This window comes from Magnolia sinica, chromosome 14 (genome assembly GCF_029962835.1).
Source record: "Magnolia sinica isolate HGM2019 chromosome 14, MsV1, whole genome shotgun sequence".
Classification (NCBI taxonomy): domain Eukaryota; kingdom Viridiplantae; phylum Streptophyta; class Magnoliopsida; order Magnoliales; family Magnoliaceae; genus Magnolia; species Magnolia sinica.
Window position 1 is genome coordinate 10165997 of NC_080586.1, and position 13558 is coordinate 10179554.

The following is a 13558-nucleotide window of genomic DNA, read 5'->3' on the forward strand; positions in this document are numbered from 1 at the left end:
GCCCGTGGATGTGACGACAAAACCGAAGAACAATAGGCTATCAGTCATAAAGCTGCACTTTTTAAAATTGAGGTACAGTTTATTTTTAGTGAGCACTTGAAGGACCTTCTTGAGGTGTTTCATATGGGTGGTTTCGTCTTGACTGTATATCAAAATATCATCGAAGTAAACCACAACGAACCGCCCAATGAAAGGTTTCAGAACTTGGTTCATCAATCTTATAAATGTACTAGGCGCATTCGAAAGACCGAAGGGCATGACCATCCATTCGTATAATCCTTCCTTGGTATTAAAGGTCGTTTTCCACTTATCACCCGACCGTATTCGAATCTGATGGTAGCCACTCCTTAGGTCCAATTTAGAGAATATTTTTACACCCTCTAACATGTTCAGCATATCGTCATAAATGTGTTAGGCGTATTCAAAAGACCGAAGGGCATGACCATTCATTCGTATAATCCTTCCTTGGTATTAAAGGCCGTTTTTCGCTCATCACCCGACCGTATTCGAATCTGATGGTAGCCACTCCTTAGGTCCAATTTAGAGAATATTTTTACACCCTCTAACATGTCCAGCATATCGTCCAACTGTGGTATAGGAAACCTGTATTTTATGGTGATTTTGTTGATGGCTCGGCTGTCGACACACATGCGCCAACTCCCATCTTTCTTTGGAGTTAATAGAGCTGGTACAGCACATGCACTCATGCTCTCTCGAATAAGACCCTTATGGATCAACTCCTCTCCTTGTCCCTGCAGAATCTCACACTCATTCGGACTCATTCGATAATGGGGACGATTAGGTAAACTGGACCCAGGGACAAAATCGATATGGTGTTGGATATCCCGCATAGGGGGTAACCCATCAGGAAGGTCATCGGGCCAGATTTCTTTGAATTCATGTAGAAGGGGCCTTAGTCTTTCAGGGATGTTGGTAGGCTCGAGTTCTTTTCCTTTTACAATTAATGCATAAGTCTGTCCTGTTTCCTTAGATTCTTCCACGAAGTCCCGTATGGTTAAGAGAAAATGACCCTCCACTTTAGAAGTTTCAGGTGGTCCCTCTGGATCCATAGGGGCCAATATGGTCTTCCGGCCGTCCTTGACGAAGATATATATATATATATATATATATATATATATATATATATATATATATATATAATCTCGCCCTTTATGAGTGGCGTCATGGTCAGAATGCTAGGGCCAACCGAGTAGTATGTGACATACTTCTATGTCAACCACATTGCATACTACTTCATCCTTATAATGTTTGCCAATTGAAAAGGATATAGTGCACCGTTCAGTTACCTTTGTTTCGCTGATTTTCTTGATTCAACCGATTGTATATGAAGAGGGATGACGCTCCGTTTTCAATTACAATTTTTCCACCATGACCTTGGAGACGATGTTCTTGCTGCTCTCACTGTCAATGATCACGTCACAAACCTTTCGATTCACTGTGCACCTAGTGCGGAAGATGTTATGCCGCTGTGGATGCACTTATTTTCTTGACGCATATAATAGTCGCCTCACGACGAGTGACTCGCCGTGATCTTGCTGAATCCAACCTGAATCATCTGCCTCGTCCTCGGTAGTATGCTTCTGTTCTTCAATATCTGGATCTTCATAAGCGTTATCAGCACTACCATCATTGATGGTGAGGTTTGCCACTTTTCGCTGGGGACAAGTATTTGATAGGTGGCCTAGTTGGTCACAACGATAGCAGTTATCAGGCCTTGGCCGAGCATAGGGGTTCGAGATTCTACTTGGACCAGCAGCAGTCGATACACCCCTTTGGGGTCTAGCTTGCCCGCTTCCCTGATCTCGGTTTTCAAACGTAGGAGGCTGAGTGCGTGCTCCTATGGGCTCCTTCCCCTTAGGCTGTGCAGTTCCCTGGGGAAGACTTGCCATAGGGATCCTTGTAGTAGGATAGGTCCGTGTGTTAGGACGTTCAAGTTGTGCTTCTGCCCGAGTAGCCAACTTGATCGTATCATTTATCGTCCAGATGCACTGCATCTGGACCTGATCCTGGATAGCTATACGCAATCCACCGTTAAATTGGGCGACTTGCAGCGATTCAGTCTCGACTAAATCGTTACACGCCGCCAGCCAGTAAAATTCTTCTGCATATTCTCTCACTGACCGACTACCACGTCGACAATTTTGGTATTGTTGGAATAATACCTGATCATAATCGCTAGGGAGGAATCGGGCACGTAGTAGCTGCTTCATCCGCTGCCAGGTGCGGATTAGTGCTTTCGTCTGCCTGGTTCGCGCGAGTTGCAGTTGTTCCCACCAAGTTGAAGCTCTTCCTTTCAACTTATAGGCCACAAGCTTGACTTTCTTTACTTCAGGGATGTCCATATAGTCGAAAAATCGCTCAACTTCAGAAAGCCAATCGAGAAAATCCTTAATGTGTAATTGGCCATTGAAGCTAGGAATATCAACCCTCATCTTGAATTCTCGATCCGTTCGATCTACTCGATCGCCGCCATGTCTGGGGTGTTGGAAGATTATGTCGTCGATTTCCTCCTCATTGAAGCCCCCTTCCTCAGGAATGACCCTTGGATGCACTGCCTATCACGCCCCAAACTCGAAAACCGGGCGCACAAAATTTCTGATCGCCGAATCCGGCGCCAACAGCCTCCGTAGAACCCCATTCTCGGCTCCCGGCACCCATTCACCAGGTTTCGATCTTGGGATACTACAAGGAGGATTTATAATCATCAGTCTGATTCATGATGAGCATAACCAAAAGCATAATCCACGAACAATAACCACAAGAACACCACCACAAAATCCACTATAATAAAAAACTTTGAATACAATGCGTCTGAAAGGGAAAAATACAATGTGATGATAATAACAGGAACTCCAAAAGCTCGAATGCACGCTCCAACTCTGACAAGGCTACGGCTGCGTCCTGGCGTCACCTGCACGCATCAATCGTGCATAAGCTTATAGAAAGCTTAGAGGGTGGTGAAAGTGTGTGCGCAATATAAGCGTGCTCAGAATGCAAGGTCAGAGTAATGTGGAATCATGGTGATGAGTACATGAATGCAATCAGCCGTACCAAGGCCATGCGATGCAGAATGCAAGCATGTCAATCCTCATTCACATATCAATGCAGCTCCTCACTAGAACATCAAATCAGTACGGTTCTCAGTCTGGATAATCACCGGGGTCAAGTACACTTTACGCCAGCTTGCCGCCCCTATCCGGTCGCACAACTGGGAGGGTGGAAGAGACCTCACTATCTGCCTGCCAATATCGGGCCCGGCTCGTCGATAGCGGACCGATTCCTCAGGCTGGTCAAACTCAACGTAGAAATTGCCCCCTCACTCAGGCGGGTAAGGTCACACCCCTTTCCAACCGACCACGACACAGTGGGAGACGCGGCCTACTGGTATACGGCCCTCACGCGCTCGTATATCCACTCGGTCTCGACGTTGGAGTCATCCTCTGGTACCATCGGGTTTAGGAATTTTCACCTAGGGACATCTATGGCGCCCATATGCTAAAACCAAATATTTTTGGTATCCAATCCTGCCATCCACGTGTGTCTGTGGAGGCTATGGCCTGATGTCGTTAGGGCATACAATAACTACAATCACACAAATGCAAGTACATAAGTCACACTATCAGTCATGCAACAGTCCTGCATGTACCATGCACTATATGGGGCAACTCCGCCTATCAGGGAGCCCATAAACAGTCTGCCCGAAGGCATATGATATGATCGGTCACTCCTCATATCAAGCATACATATGATGCGAATGATTATGAATTATAGATCTATACTAAACATGTATAAAGAGATGGGCTCTGTGTATAACGGAGATGGGCCTAGACGGCCTACTTACTGCAAATATGGGCCTATTCGTGGGCCTTAGGGAGAGTTATAATGCAGACATTTAACCAACATTATCCATTCAATGTGGACGTCAAACCATCATTGCTCCCAAGGTATAGCCCACTACAAAACCAACACATATACCATGGTGGAATTACACTACAATGGGCCTTATGTATGTCCTATTGGGCCTTGACCCATGGGCCTCCAGTACATCAAATGGGTCTCATACATGAGTCTCGCATATACATATCAAGGTGGGCCTCAATGACGGGCCACAAATGCATCAACATGGGCCTAGTCACATGGGCCTTGCATACATCACAGTGGGCCTCATAATATGAGCCCTATACAAATCAAAGTTGGCCTCAACAAAGACCACCAATACATCAAGGTGGGCCTCAACAATGGGCCTTAAATAATCTCCAAAATGGTTGGATGGTTGGATGAAACACAAGCATCATGATGGAGCCCACACTAATGGAGGGTGTGGATTACTATACATACATAGGTGAGTTCTAAGTAGAACTCACTATAATGTTCATTCCCCACCCAGCCTAGGGCCCAACAAAATGTGTATTTTTCACCCAACTTTGGGCCCAACATAATGTTTATTTTCGACCCAACTTAGGGCCCAACATAATGTTTATTTTTCACCCAACTGTTCATAAGGCCATGTGGACCAAGGTAGGGCCCACTGGACTGGGGCCCACTGGAATGTTTATTTTCCAGCCATCCTGTTAATAGGGTCACGTGGCCATGGGGCCCATTAGAATGTTTAATGCCATCCAACTGTTGATAAGGTCACGTGGGCAGGGAGCCCACCGTGATAGTTATTTGCCGCCCAACCTGTTTATAAGGTCATTTGGACTTGGGGGTGGGCGTGGGGCCCACCGAAATGTGGTTCACAAATTCAGCCCACCCATTATGTGAGTCCCACCTAACTGACGGTCCAGACCAAGTTTTAGCAACATTCAAAACTCAGGTAGGCCCCACCAACTGATTTTATATGTTTCAGCATGTCTTCACATGATTTTAAATGGTGTGGCCCACCGAAGTTCCGTATACAGCTGATCTTTGGGGTGGTCACCTGGTCCGAAGGGACCCATTAAATGCATGGTGTTGATGGTCGAAACGCCTCACGGTAGGGGCCCACAGCTGGAGCCATGAGGCCCAGCCGGTCGTCCGCTAGCAGCCAGCACAGGTGCTGCCTGCGCTTCTGTCAGTAACAGCAGCCCTGCTGCTGTTTTGTTTGTTTTTTAAAGTTTTTCTGCGGTTTTTCACAGACGGGGCCCGCATCAGCAAGATCCACACCAGCCATTAGATTCCTTGGTCCAAGACCGACTAAAAGAGTCCAATATGCGGCCCGTTTTTGGTGAATAGAAGGGCCAGGGTGGATTTTAATGGTAACACCGCTAGTTCCTATGGTATGGCTCGCCAGAAAATGGGATTAGCTTCATTTTTCGGTTCAACGCCTATAATGAGCTGAAGAATGGAATGGACGGCGTGGATCGGCCCCATACATCAAGATGGAGCCTACATGGGTAGGCTATTCCAAAAGCAACCCTTTTTTTTTTTTTTAGTTAGCTTTATTAGTACACACCCATGTCAATAAATACACACTCCACTTTAACCTTGCTCGTCCAGCGTCCAGTGACGCTGGATGGCATGGATGATCACATGCATTGTGGTGGGTCCCACATGGATGTGGCCCACCAACTATATATATATATATGTATATTTATATGTATTAGCATAATATAAGTATAATATATCATCTATATATATATATTCCCACCGAATGATGGATTTGGCCTAAAATGTGGTGGGCCTCACCATTGATGAATGGAGTTGATTTAACATGATTTGGTGGGGCCCACTTCATTTTAGGGAGGGGAAAGAAAGAGAGAGAGAGAGGGAGAGAGAGAGATATACGGTGAGATGGAGAGGAGGGACTCCGCCATTATGGGCCCTCCATTGTTACAACTCATACATTAAGTGGGTCCCACAACAAGTGGCCCTTAAAATTGAAAACAACGGTAGATCACCCACCTTATCTTCCTTCTTCTTGGTCCCTTAGACTCCAATGCTCCTTAGCTTCCCTTTTAATGGAGGTTGATGGGAGATTGATGGTGTGGATGAGAGATGAGAGGGTGGGCCACACTTGTGGTTTTTGGGAGAGAGGGGTTAGACGTGTGAAAATTTTTTGTTGTTTTTGGGAGATTTGAGAAATGAGAGAGAATATTAAAAGTGATGGATGGAGTGGTGGGTGTAATTAATGAGGTATGGGTTGGTTTGAAAAATGGGTGAAAGAGGGATGGTGAGGGAGAGAGAAGTTTGACTTATGGGAAAAGGAGGAGTGGGGGTGGTTGTACTTGGGTAAGGGATGCATTTATGGTTGATTGATGGGACTTATTGTAGAGATTCCCTCGAGATTCGCAACGCGCGGCGTTTTTTCGGAATAAACGCAAATCGACATCTTCTAACCTAGGTATCGGTTCGGTGCTCGAGTCACGGTGTTGGAACCGCGGCAACGACACAGTCGCCAAGATATAGGTTTCGGTTCGAGCCAACTTGGCATACAGGTCTCGGCTTAAAATTACGTGCAAACGTCAGATATGATGCGAAGGTTGCCGGAATTTGACCGGAAGGACCGCGGAAGCTAACGGAACGGTACGGACTAAGATACGGGTCTTACATTGCCGGTACTATCCTGCGATCAGGGCGATTAATTGGGGGTGGAGGATTGCCACCAGGAACACGGAGTTGCCTTAAGTTTTTCGCCAAGAGATCCGTTATGCGGTCGATGGAAGCCTGCAGCCCTTGCATGGCTTGCTGATTCTTTCGTTGCGCTACTTCAAAAACTGCCGCCGTTAAAGGTAAATTTTCTGGAGCACTGCCCATTGGATTGTTGCCCGACCCGTCGTTAAAAGCCATCAATCCGAGGAGAAACCTCGCTTTGATACCAAACTGATGCAGGGGAAGACGTGAGGTCGAGCACCATCTTCCTTAAGAGGATAACTATTCCGAATCCACGGAACTTCTCTAAACTCCTCACAAAAACTTCTCGAATCCACGAGGAAAGAAAGCAGAAAATAGAAATAAATTCTAATAAATTCGAAATTGATTGATGAATAATTAAAAACGAGTTCACAACTCTTTAAATAAGGGTACCAAGCAATGGGAAAGAAATCAGAATCAAACTACAACTCAAACTCCTAGAATCCGCGACTTACTATAAATAGTAAACTTACTATTTATAGACAGTCGTGATGTCTACTAGTGCGCAAGGTTTTTGGCCAAAAATAGTAAGTGTCCTATTTGGCTTCACCAAACCGTTCTCCTAATTATTCTAAGCTCTTTTCATGCTGGGCGCAACTCCTAAAGCCCGACGGATGAAGAGTTATAATCAAACTAAAACTTACTATTTATAGTAAAAACGAAATTAAAACAGGAAAACGACTGTCGATCAAGGGGCTTTTCGCAATTTCGGGCTGCGCAACCCAGCATAGTGGGGTTGGTTGGCTAAATTATCTTATTCTACCCCAAAATCATATATTTTATGTTAGATAACTCATTCTGGATTGCGAGATATACCGGATCCAAGGTCCGATGGTCCGGATCACTTCTGTTGTCGACCGGGCCTTTTTTGATCCATCTTGGCCATGAAACTGTCTGGGACTCGCTCTACATCACATTCATAAGGGAAAAATTACAACTACGGGCAGACGCTAATTTTAAATGTCAGGAGTGGGATTTGAACCTACAATCTCTTACAATCAAAAAATTCCATTGCCGGGACTTTAAGAGCCGGCTTAGACAGCTTTAGTTTATTGGAAATCATGAACAATGTGTACAAGTCAAATTCTACAATTCTAGACCTATGTTTAATTGAAATCATTAACAAGGTGTACGAGTCATATTCTACAGTTCCAGACCTATGGGATGAGAATCTTTAGGTCGATATTCTTATAGCTTTTTTTTCAAATAGATTGAATTATCTTCTAGGGCTAGGTCTCCCTTATTATTAGATCAAATATATTTTTGGTTTGTCTGATAATCACGAAAGGATGCTTCCATTGACAGATTGGATGTGAGATACACTCCACGGTAAGCCTTACAATTATATTTTCTATTTCTTAACAGAAAAACGAATAAATTGAAAGCTTATAAATTTAAAACTAAAAAATAAAAGTATTTATATAAATTCATTTATAGAAAACTATCATCCTACTAATAAATTTTAACCCTAAATAAAAAGAGAGAGAAAAGATAACAAAAAATAAAAATAAAAATAAAAAAAAACAAACCTATAAAGATTGAAGAAATGCCGTCAACCTGTCGGTAGCGTTCCTTTCAATTATTGATATTATAATAATTGTCAGACGTTTAGCTTTTACATGCGAAGATGCTTGGGATTGCTAGGAAGATTCGTGAATTGCTGATTTCGACAGTTGTACACGATCTCATGCCCACTCGAGTTTCTAAATGTGACACGTGCATGAGATCTGACCTATTCATCAGGTAATTTATGTATTTCAGATATATTTTTTTATAAAAATGAAAGCATTTTTACACATTGGGTGGCCCCCACAGCATATCAAAACAAAAAAATGGGTAGAACAAAGTTTTTCGCCATTAATTTACTTTGTACTTTGTGTGGCCCAAATTAAGAGTTACATTATTTGATTTTTTTTAGGCACCACATCTAAGGATAGTTTTAAACGTTATGGAAAGCTCATATCATAGACATGTGTTTCATATTTACACGTGTGTGTGTATATATGTAGATGTGTATACTTTTACATGTATCACAAACTTCAGGGAATTTTTATGATAAGGAGAAATTGATGACCGTCGACGTCTTTTCAAAACGCTCTCAAACTTTACTTTCCCAAAATAAACCATTATGTACAGACATACTATTTATGAATCTGAAGCCTAATCGAGTCGAGTTCAGATCACATAGCAACTTGATCTGATCTGATCTAAAATTGGGTAGTATAAAGTTAATTTTTTTTTTTTTTTTTTTTATCTTTACCCTTTGTCTACCTGAACCTTAACCCTACCAGAGCCGGCGTTCCATCGAACTCGATCGGAATCCAGGCCAGTCAGCAGCCCAACACCCTATCTTCACCGGTCATCCTCGTCCATTCATCAGGTAGGTTAATTTTATATGTTTTTTCTGTGTTGATTCGAGCTCGGGACCTTGGGTGTAGTCATGCAGGCCGCCAATGGCCCACCTTGGCTCGAGACCTCGGGTGTAGCCGTGCGGGCCGCTGGTGGCCCACCCTGGATCAGGATGGACACAAATTAGCTACTGTACACGACGATGGGTCGCGCCCTAGCTCGCTAGTGGACCGCACTTCAAGGTAGGTCCCGCCCTAGCTTGTTGGTGGTCCGACCGATCTCGAGACCTCGCTAGCTTGGCTACAACTGGTGGCCTGCCCTGGCTCGACCTTCATGGTGGACCGGCCTTCATGGTGGGTCTCACCCTAGCTCGCTAGTGGTCTGGCCAATCTCAAGCCCTCGCATTTCGTAGCCATAGATCGTGAATGCAAGGGTATTTTCATATGCAAATCGTGTGTCCGTATAAAATGATTTACTTTGGGAAAGTAATGTTTGGGAGCATTTTGAAAAGAGCCGGGGTAAAAAGTGGCATGCAGTAGTCAATTTCTCCAGAAGCAAAGATGTTAGGGCCCATTTGGCCGAGTGGATTGGAAGGGATTGAATGGTATTAAGGTGGATGGCATGGATTTCTAGGTAATGATGGTGTTGTCAGTGGATTGTCTTAAGATCTATATCCCGGGATTGCTATATCAAGTCTGTTTGGCACCCCTGGCCAATCCCGGGATTTAACCTTCCCATCCCTTCCAATCCCTTGAACCAAACATGTCCCAGACAAAGGGTGGATTGGATGGGATTTAAAGGTAATGATGGTGTTGTCAGTGGATTGTTTAAGATCCATGGGATTGGGATCAGATCACCCAGCCTGTTTGGCACGCCCCAAACGGGCTCTTAAACTGTTCTGAAATGCAGACCCTTGCGAAGGGGAGTGGGGGAAACGGATTGGCTACTCCCCTTGACACCAGCCCCGTGGCTGGTGGTCGGTGCTCTGTGGCCCCACCATGGATGTATGTGTTTCATCCTTTCCGTTCATCTATTTTTACAGATCATTTTATTGCTTGATCCCAAAAATGAGAGGTATATAAATCTCAGGTGGACCACACCACATGAAAACAGTAGTGATTGGATATCCATCATTAAAATCCTCCTAAGGCCCACTGTACTGTTTATTTGACATCCAATAGGTTGATTAGGTCATACAGTCCCAGATGAAGAAGGGAAAAAACAAATAATCAGCTCGATCCAAAACTTTTATAGCCCCGAAATGTTTTTTAATGGCCTACACTCATTCAACACTGTTTCCCGTAATGTGGTCCAATTAAGATTGGGATTATCTCATTTTCGGTCTCATACCGTAAAATGATTTGTAAAAATAGATGGACGGCATGCATGAAACACATACATCATGGTGGGGCCACGGAGCACGGGAGTAGCCAATCCGTTTCCGAGAGTGGGTATGGTGGTGCGGCATAACTGTGGGGCCCACTTTGATGTATACGTTGCATATCCACTCCGTCCATCCATTGTGCTAGATCATTTAAGCTAATTTGTGCATAAATGAAGAAGATCTAATTAAATATCACGTGGACCACACCATAGGAAAAAGTAGTGTTTTTTTAATTTTATTTTTTGGGTTAGCCTGACAGTACACACACTCCATGTTAGCCACCCCCACAAGGGATTGATACCATGACCTCAAGTGTTGAAACGAGGTATCTCCACTCAGTCTGCCAGTTGAGGTATGGATATGGTGTGGAAAAAAAGTGATGTTTGAACACCTACCATTAAAATTTTTCAAGGGCCCAATGTAATGCCCACCGTTATATTTATTTGCCATCCAACTTGTTGGTAAAGTCACAAAGACATCCATGGATAAAGGGAAAAGACACATCAGCTTGATCTAAAACTTTCGTAGGACACAAAAAAAAATTAACGGTCAATCACCACTCTTTCCAAGTAGTGTTGTTCACTTGAGTTTTGAATCTGCTTTGTTTTTGGTAAATATACTGCATACACATGCATGTGGGCCCCATCATCAGGGCCACTGCACACTACCTCATTTTTGAGCTTGTACCCTTAAATGATACTAAAAAATCGATGTACTCGATGAAACTCATACATGAAGGTGGGCCACACAAAGACGTGTCTAGTAAATCCGTGTGTGCCTGCCCACTAGAAAGTTCCTATAGCTTAAGCCATGTGGGCCCAAAGTGATGTCCCTTAGACATCCAATCCGTCCATCAGTTTCCCAAGATTATTTTAAGCTTGAGTTCAAAAATTAGGCAGCTCTAAAAAATAAACCTCATACAAAACTTAGGTCAGCCACACTTTGTGATTAGAAGTTTAGGGAGCAACTGTATGTTTTTTCCACATCAGTTTTTAATTGAACTTACCGTATGTACATACAGTCAAATCACTGTCCTCACCTAATAGACGGAGTGGATTTTACATATAGAATATAATGGACCCCACAAAGAGAGATGTTTTGTGCACCGTTCAAAATCGATGTCGTAGGTGATTGCTGTCTAAACTGGACAATTAGTGCATAGCAACTCAAATTAAACCGACAATACTGTGGAACCCACTTTCGATAAGCTACGGTCCCAAAATCAGATTGATTGAGCAATCCTAACCTCTGATTTATGGACACTTGTTTGTTGGAATAGGACCATAATATAGCATTTATTTTAACCGTCAATTACGGATGCCCACCAATCTGATATTCAGATGATTAAATAAACATGAATTTTGGTTCATGATACATCTAAACTGGACCATAATTTAGGTACGACTTCATCACTGCTTACATGCGGGGCTTATTCCATACCATTCATTAGCTACCACACACTATGGACATGTGATGTAGAGCGGGTCGCGGACAGTTTCATAGCCAAGATGGATCAGAAAAGGCTCGGTCGACAACAGAAGTGATCCGGACTGTCGGACCTTAGATCGGGTGTATCTCGCAATCCGGAATGAGTTACCTGACGTAAAATATATGATTTTGGGGTAGAACAAGCTACTTTAGCCAACCAACCTCGCTATGCCAGGTTGCGGAGCCCAGAATTGCGAAAAATCCCTTGATCGACGGTCGTTTTCTTGTTTTAATTTCGTACGGTTTGGTGAAGCCAAATAGGATACTTACTATTTTTGGCCGAAAACCTTGCGCACTAGTAGACATCCCGACCGTATATAAATAGTAAGTTTACTATTTATAGTAAGTCGCGGATTCTGAGAGTTTTAGTTGTAGTTTGTTTCTAATTTCTTTCTTATTGCTTGGTACCCCTATTTAAAGGGATGTAAACTCGTTTTTATGGATCAATTAATCAATTTTGAATTTATTACAACTTATCTTTCTTTTCTGCCTTCTTTCCTCGTGGATTCGAGAAGTCTCTATGAGGAGTCCAGACAAGCTCCGTGTATTCGGAGTAGTTATCCTCATCACGTTCATCCCTGCGTCAACATGTCACGTACCAAAATCAGGCTTCGTACATTAGTCAAGTCAGCCACACGTGTACATTATTTTCTAACCGTCCATTTTTTTTCAAACGAGTCTGATCAACCTGATCAATGTACCAATATTAATTTTGGGGGATGGGCCTATCCACGGTATAAACTTCCCAATGCATAGCGTAGATCTGTGACATGTGTGCCATCCAATGGTGGGAACGAGGACCCGTTCTATCAAAACCCCTAAATATCACCGTGGGGCCCATTGCATGTACTGTAAGGGCCGGACCATTTCCCCACCACCCACTTGGAAGTTGGAAGATATCCCTAGCTAGTTGCCTCTTAACGGATTACCCTCCATCCGTTGGGTCACAAACTTAAGCTAATAGAATGTGGGCCCGCATCACAGCTACCATGCTGGACGTGCTTACCACCGTTGGGTGGCAAGCTTGTCAGAGATTTGGACCATTCATCATGTTGTATTTACTGTGAAGATGTCTTGTGAAGAAAAATATCGGTCCACTGATCAGACCTTCATTTTGATGCATGGCATGTTCAGAGTATGTGGTAATAGATGGATGGTTTGGATGATCTCTTATATTTGAGCCATACCAGACGGAGGATCCGACATCAGCGGGTGGAAGAGGATAGTATATTAGGATCTATGGAGCATAATCATTAGAAGAAATTTTATAATTTCATGTGAAGTTTTACTTAAAGTTAATTTATCTAGAGTAACATATATCATATTATACAAGATAGAATCATCATTATATTGAGAGCCGTTGATGGAAATTCATATGCATATGGAAAGGAAATGAGATAAATCTCTCTCTAGTTTGTATGTGTATTTCTTTTTCTTTTAATTGATATTGCCATGCGTTTGCACAGTCGAGGAATGATCTCTTCCCTCAATGGTTATTTGGGGCGCAGGGCCTTATTCTATTTAAAGACGAGACTCTTTTTGATACCTGTCACAGCGTCAGGGTAAGCTCGATTTAGATCACACTGATGACTGAATGACATCCACTCCATCCATCCAATGCATCACCACTCCATCCATCCAATGCATCACCATGCTAGGACCGAGCTCAAAAATTAAGCGGAATTAAAGCTCAAGTGGGCCACA